Source organism: Myotis lucifugus, unplaced genomic scaffold (assembly GCF_000147115.1).
Source record: "Myotis lucifugus unplaced genomic scaffold, Myoluc2.0 scaffold_160, whole genome shotgun sequence".
NCBI lineage: Eukaryota > Metazoa > Chordata > Mammalia > Chiroptera > Vespertilionidae > Myotis > Myotis lucifugus.
Genome location: NW_005871208.1, coordinates 973,459 through 981,432, shown reverse-complemented (window position 1 = coordinate 981,432; position 7,974 = coordinate 973,459). Strand labels below are relative to the sequence as shown.

General features: G+C 49.3%; 1 pseudogene; it reads right to left on the bottom strand.

Annotated features, from left to right (window-relative positions):
- Positions 1 to 7,974, bottom strand: LOC106698291 (annotated as a pseudogene).

Below are 7,974 nucleotides of genomic sequence, written 5' to 3'. Positions count from 1 at the left end.
TCAACGTCCGGAGAAGTCTCTGCAGCTGAATTCCTTGACACGGCCTGGGGAGCCGCAGAGTGAGCCGCTGCAGCCAGGAGTGCTCGTCTCCAGGGCGTCGGAGCCCGCTCCTGCTCCTGAAGGTAGCAGGCGGTCAGGGCCCCGGGCCAAGCCGGGCTGGCAGGTGAGATCACTGTCCAGGGCTGAGCAGAGAGTGGCTGTTGGAGGGAGGAAACCCCCTTCCCGCCCTCCACCCCAGGAGACAGGCATACCAACAACTCCTCCAGGAAGCCATGCACAGACCCTCCTCCCTACTAGGAGTCAGACAGGCAAACTCCCCAAAGTAACAGATACACAGACCCCCAGTTCCTCGTGTTGTGACCCAACCATAAAATTATTTTTGTTGCTACTTCATAACTGTAATGTTGCTACTGTTATGAATCGTAATGTAAATATCTGATATGCAGGATGGTCTTAGGCGACCCCTGTGAAAGGGTCGTTCGACCGCCAACGGGGTCGCGACCCACAGGTTGAGAACCACTGCAATAGAACCTCCCTGCAAAGAACAGACCTCAGGACCCTCCCCCCACCCTACACACAAACACAAAGACTCACTCCCAAGAGAGAAACCACCCCTGGCAAAGGGAGACACACAGAGGACGCAGACCCCTTCTCCTTTCCCAAGAGGATGCACAACAAAGGGGGGCAGATAAGATTTGGCCCCTCCAACCGGTTATACCTATTATTTACTTACTGAGGCTCTCTGCTCCCCGTCTCAGGCCAAGCCTGCAGGGAGGAGGGGGACAGAGGTAAGTGGACCTCGCTCCTGGGTGTAACGGTCCCCATTCTCCTCTCTACAAAAGTCATTCATCCTGCAAGCTCCTTGGTTCTCTCAGATCCCCACAGCCTTTTGAGTGAAGGCTCCTTTGAAACTTTAAATTCAATCCTTCCTGCCATAAATTTAAATAACTCACTTTTATTGATGACTTCTCGGGAGAGGGAGAAGGCAAAAGATCTATACTTTGGGGGGCCTAAACATCTTGAAAAGGGAGACTGTGGGTGGGGGTGCATTTTAAAGAAGACCACAAGAAGACAACTCAATTATCTGAAGAATATGGTTCAAGCTTCACTTAATCCCTTTCTACTTGTGCATCCTTGAGGTGATCCTTTTGCCCTCCCTGAGGCTCCATTTTCTCATCTGATAAAAGCATCCCTCCTATGGGGTTGCGGGTTTAAAAGAGATAATAAATGTAGCATGGCTGCATAGTGGATTCCCTCTCCCTCCCCTCAGCCTGGTGTCCCCAGCTGGGTGGAGCTGGCAGTCTTTGAGTCCCTACTGCTGTCTAAGAGTAAAAGCCAGGCCCTCCTGGTTCCCACAAACCCTGCCTTCCCCAGGTCCCAGGAAGATGGGCAGGACTGAGAAGAAGGCACTCCGGACTGGGACCTTACTCCCCTGGCTGGGCCTTGCAGCTGTCATGAGGGACAAACTAGCCCTGCTCTCTGGTCCTGGGGCTGAATGACTTTATGAGTTGCCCTAACCTAGGTGCCACGGTGCTCATTAGCTGGGGCTTTCCGTCTAAAGGGCTGTTGAATAGTGGGAACAAACTGCCTCCAGGAAAACAAGTCTCTGGATACTCCGGTCACCTTTCCCCACCCCATCCCCAGCTGCTGAGGCCCCAGGTGGTGACCCCCGCACCCCCTGTGCTATATCTGAAGCACTGCTCAGCCCTTACCTTCTCTCCTCGCCCTCCAGCAGCTTGCGGTAGGTGGCGATCTCAAAGTCCAGGCCCAGCTTGACGACCATGAGCTCCTGGTACTCCCGCAGCTGCCGGGCCATGTCCTGCCTGGACTGTTTCAGGGCAGCCTCCAGCCAGGCCAGCTTGCCCTTGGCACTGCCTGAGGCGCCCTCCTCCTGCAGAGCTCCCTCTAGGTCGCTGGGCTGGGGGTGAAGGGGAGACCATGAACAGAAGGACATCCTTGGTCCCACCTCTATCTCCTCAAGGATCTCGACCTTTCTGAGGCTGGGGAGCCAATAAGGATTACAGATTGTTGTGTGGAGTGAGCATGCCTGTTCTGAAACCTGTGTGTGTGTGTGTGTGTGTGTGTGTGTGTGTGTGTGTGCGCACGCGCCCTATTACCAGGATGGAGATTTGGGGCCAGCCATTTGGGACGGCTGAGAGAAAGCCCTTGACATCAGTGTAGTGACACTTCTAATATGAGTTCAGATGGGAGAAGCAGCAAGTGATCCTTAGCACATAATGCTGAGATTATTGTTTTACCAGGGAAACTAACAAGATGGCTATTCTGTCCTCACAGAAGACTAGAATGTGAAGTCTTCAGGGGGAAATAATAATAACTGCTTGCCTTGGTAAGGTGCTTGTTGCTTAGGAAACCGGCTGTGGGGAGGGGAGGCAGGATCAGAGCTGTGACTGGTGGGGGACTGAACCCCAACATGCCCACCCTCTCATTCTGCCCCCTCAGCGTCATCAGTTCCTGGAGAAGGGCGAACCTCCCTCAGAGCCTGAGACACTTGTCTCTGCAGAAAGCAAGAAAAGACCAAAGCAGAACCCCTTCCCTCCGGTGTGGAGCGTGATTGGGAGGCTTGACAAAGAGTGGGCTGGGAGAAAAGAGGAGGTTGCCAGGGAGAGAAGTCGGGGAAAGGGGGCGCTCATGTGGAACCTGTCCTTCCTAAGGCCTAAGCCTGAGTCGCAAACGCAAATGCCAACAGAGGCCTGGCTGAGGCCAAACATTAACTATGTACAACAGGATCCAGTTCCACAGAGAAATGTGCATGCTCTCGATGTCCTGAAATTACCAGCACCTCTTTCATGTTTCCAGCCTTTCATTTCTCTACTTTTAAAAATATGTCTTTATTGGTTTTGGGGGTTTTGGTGTGTGTGTGTATTTGTTTTGTTTTGTTGTTTTTTGTTGTTTTTTTAGAGAGAGAGAGAGGAAGGGAGAAGGATAGAGAGATAAAACAGCAATGATGAAAATCATCACTGATCAGCTGCCTCTTGCATGCCCCCTACTGGGGATCAAGCCTGCAACCCAGGCATGTGCCCCTACTGGGAATCGAACCACCCCCCTCTTGGTTCATGGGTCAATGCTCAACAACTGAGCCACTGGCAGGACAAAAATTATTTTTTTGTTAATCCTCACCGAAGGCTATTTTTCCATTGATTTTTAGAGAGAATGGAAGGGAGGGGGGACAGAGAGAGAAACATCAATGTGAGAGAGACACTTTTGTGTGAGAGAGACACATTGATTGGTTGCCTCCCGCACGTACACAAGCCAGGGCAGGGATTGAGCCTGCAACCGAGGCACCTGCCCTTGACCAGAATCTAACCTGCGACCCTTCAGTTGCAGGCCCACACTCTCTCCACTGATCTAAACCAGTTAGGGCTCATTTCTCCACTTCAGATAGAGACACGGCCTCAGCACCTTTTCTCTCCACAGGGATAACAGTGCCAGCCTAGGTGATGGTCAGTGGCAAAGAACCCTCTGCCTCGATGTCAAATGAGGCAATCTGGAGTGGTGGGGGCTGTGGCACACAAAGTAACATATTCCCAAGCCAAATGCTGCCATGTGGAACATCTACAATAATAAAAGACAAAGATGCTAATTGACCATACCTTCACTATGCCCTAAGCCATGCCCACCAGTCAATCAGAGTGACTATATGCAAATTAACCCAACCAAGATGGCGGTCGGCAGCCACAGAGCTGGAGCAAGCAGGAGGCTTGGTTGCCCGGGCGATAGAGGAAGCCAAGCTTCCCACCGGCCCTGAGCCGGCTGTGGCCTCCACTCATGGCAACAAAGTTTCAATTATAGAAGACAAATGAATCCCAGATACCTGCTTCCAGCCAGCCTCCACTGGGAGCTTGGGTGGCTGGGGGCCATGGCCAGCCTGCAAACAGCCATCAGCCCCTCACCCAGGCTGGCCAGGCACCCCAGGGGGGACCCCCACCCTGAAGGGACTGTGGCCAGCCTGCAAACAGCCATCAGCCCCTCACCCAGGCTGGCCAGGCACTCCTATATAATAAAAGGGTAATATGGAAATTGACCCTAACAGCAGAACGACTGGGAAAGACTGGTCACTATGACACACACTGACCACCAGGGGGCAGATGCTCAATGCAGGAGCTGCCCCCTGGTGGTCAGTGCACTCCCACAGGGGGAGCTCTGCTCAGCCACAAGCCAGGCTGATGGCTGCCAGTACAGCGGTGGTGGTGGGAGCCTCTCCCACCTCCTCAGCAGTGCTGAGGATGTCTGACTGCGGCTTAGGCCTGCTCCCCACTGACAAGTAGACATCCCCTGAGGGTTCCCAGGCTGCCATAGGGATGTCTGACTGCCAGCTTAGGCCCAATCCCCCAGGGAGTGGGCCTAAGCCAGCAGGTGATCATCCCCCGAGGGGTCCCAGACTGCAAGAGGGCACAGGCCGGGCTGAGAGACCCCCCGAGTGCACAAATTTTTGTGCACCGGGCCTCTAGTAGTTTAATATTACCAGATCCACATATTTTTAAACAGAAACCAGAAAACTGTATTTCTAGGTAAAATCTTGCAAATTCTAAAGATGAGCTCAAATTTAATGCTATAAAGGGCAAACAAAACACATAGACATAAAAATGTACATACAGATAAAAACGATATACAAACAAGCATATATATTACCTACATGTTGAATCACTTACCCATATGAACTACAGAGAATCATAGGCAAATGTAAACATGATGTACACATATAGCCACACTCCTATTTGCTCAGACATTCACAAAAAGAAACTCAATCTATTTCAAAGGATGAGGGAAGGGGAATGTATTCTAGTTGTCATAAATAACGGATACACATCCCTACCATCACACTCTGCCACCCCCACTCCTACCCCTCACCTGACTCTCAGCTCTGTCCACATCCACAGTCAGCCGCTGGATGGCCTGGTTAAGCCTGTTCAGCTCTTCCTTGCTGTACCCCAGGCTCTGCGGGTGTCTCTGCATGGTCATCTTTATCTCCTCACACTATGGGGTGGGGGCAGCAGAGTAAGAGGGAGAATCAGGGGATGAGGAGAGTAAATAAGGGCACTTGACAGATATTACCATGATGAGCCAAGCTGTGGTCTCCTCCAAGCCTCCCGTGAGCACTAAGCCAAGCTACAGCCCAAGGAACTCCCAGAATCCTCACCTCTGAAGACAAGGCCTCTCCTACCTGGGGCTTTATGACCTCACCTTGTGACAATTGCAGAGTTCTGACCTGGAGTAGAGGGGCAGTTCTGGGAGCTCAGATGGGAAAGTGGAGGTCCTTGGGCTGGAATGGGCCTTGCAGGAAGGTGCTCGAGCCGACCAGCCACATTGCTACCAAATAGGCGATTTAGGCAGGCCTATCTGTTAGCAGTGGGGAAGACAGACACGAGGGAGGGACACTGGGACTGGGGATTCCAGTTCCCAAGACCTGATAGGAAATCTGGGGTGATGACTCTAAAATGAAGAAGGAACCAGGGGACTAGAGAGTACGAGCCTCTGTTGGCATTTCCTTTTGTTTATAAATTTCTCATACATGCCAAAGAGTATATATAACATACATTTAATAAAACAGATCCTTATGTACCCACCAGGACCTTCAAATCTCCCTGGGGGACCCTTCCTTATCATAGCTTCCTTCATCCCTAATCCCATCCAATCTCCAAAGTAATCACTCTCCTGGGCTTTTGTGTTAACTGTTCTCTTGCTTTTCTTTATTATTTTATCATGTGTGAATAAACCTCCAAGCAATCATTTAGTTTTGCCTGCTTTTATGCTTTATATAGAGAGAGGTACATATAGATATATGACATATCTATATATAGAATTACCCTGTTTATATGCTTCTATAATTTTATTTTTCCTCCTCAACATCCTATTTTTGTGATTCATCCATTTATTTCTTTTTCAGTGCTGTATAGTATTCCAATGTATGAATAATTCTCCATTCTCCTATAGGTATGCATGTGTATATTTTTCTTTTTGTTATAAGAAACAATGTTGCTATGAACTTTTTGGTACATATCTACTGGTATACTCAGAAAGAGGATCTTTAAGGTCCTGACTATCAAACTTTTTTTAACCACAACTCAAAGTAAGAAATATATTTTATGTCATGAATCAGTATCTACATACATATTACAACACACACAAAATTATTTGCCAAAGTCATTATGGTAATTTATTCTTTGACCAGCAATATATAAAAAATGTATATTCTCTCCAACACATCTCAATTTGCAACAATTCCAATGATGTATGCAATGATGTATATTTTGACCTATGGGAAATTGGAAACCTTAGAGATGAAGTCATTAATTCTTTTAACATTGCTCAGTGCCTGCTCTGAGCCAACACTGTGCCAGACACTTCCTAGCACTTAAGAATTACCTCAAGGATCCCTGAGCCATCAGAGCACCCCTCCTCAATGTCCCCGGCCCTAAGCACACCGATGCATAAATAGCTGGCATAACCCTAGCAGCCCCCGCCACCTAGAATGCCCTCCTGGAGATGCCACCCAACCCTCCAGGCCTGAAATAATGGACAAGAGATTGACAAGCATGACAGGAATATGTGACTTTATTTTAAGCACAGACAGCAAGGAGGAAGTGGAGATTTGAGAAAGGAAGGGAAGAACAAGAGTGCAAGGGAAGGGGAAGGTTGGGAGACGGGGGCTGAGGGACTGTCCTCTTCATGGGTCCAGGCAGCCCAGAATCCACAGAAGAAATCCACATGTCACTCCTCCCAGCAGCCTTTCTTGGCCTGGGGGAGGCAGAAGACAAGGAGTGGGGTTCTCACACAACAAGAAATGAGAAGTGGCCCCAGACAGTTTGGTTCAGTGGATAGAGCGTTAGCCCATTGGCCAAAGGGTCCCGGGTTCCATTCCAGTCAAGGATATGTACCTCGGTTGCAGGCGTGATCCCCAGCCCTGGTTGGGGTGCATGTGGGACACCATCAATCACTGTGTCTCTCTCACATCAATGTTCCTCTCTCTGTCTCTCCCCCTCCCTTCCACACATTCTAAAAATTAATGCAAAAATATATTTGGGTGAGGATTAACAATAAATAAATAAATAATAAAATGGAAAACATGATACTTAAAAAAAAAAAAGAAAGAAATGAGAAGTGGGCAGCAGAGAAAATAGGTCAGGGTGAGATCAACCAGTATACCTGCCACTGGGTTGCACCTGGGTGGGTTGGGCATAAGGGCCAGCTGGGACCCTCTGGGTGCGGGGGAGGGCTGGAGGCTCAGTGTTTCTTCAAGCCCTGCCAACTTAACCCTTCTTACAGCTGCTGCTACAGGCTCCCATCCCACTGTATCTGGTGCCACAGGTACAGGTGGCAGAGAGGTCCCCAGAAACAACACTGTCCCGGGAGCTGTTCACACCTGCAAAGGGACAATAAGGATAACTCAGAACCTTTGTGGAGAGCTGGTCCCAAACAGCACCCAGACCTGGAGGAGCAGGCTGGCATGGGGGAGGGGCTGGGGTGGTCACCAGAGCAGGTATCCGCAATAGAGGAGAAATAACAACAACAACAATAATAATAGCAGTTAGAATTTATTGACCACCTACTATGTACCAGGCATTCTACGAATGCTTTACATACACACTTCACTTTATCCTCACCCCAGCCCTGAGCAAGTTTTATGTCTTCATTCTAGACACAAAGAAAACTGAGGCTCAGAGAGGTTATGTAATTGTTCACCCAGATGGTAAGTGGCGGAGCTCGGGCTTGAACCTAGTTGTATTTGATTCCAGAAACACTTTTGATCACTACACCACAGAGAAGGGGGAAAAAGTGTATCTTAAACAGGCACATTGATATTTAAGATGTTTCATAATGATGCCTTGGGTTACCAAAACTAGACACACACACACACACACACACACACACACACACACACACACATACACATGTTCACACACATACACTCCATATAGTATCCCCCATCCCTTTGGCTCGCTCACCTCTGATCAT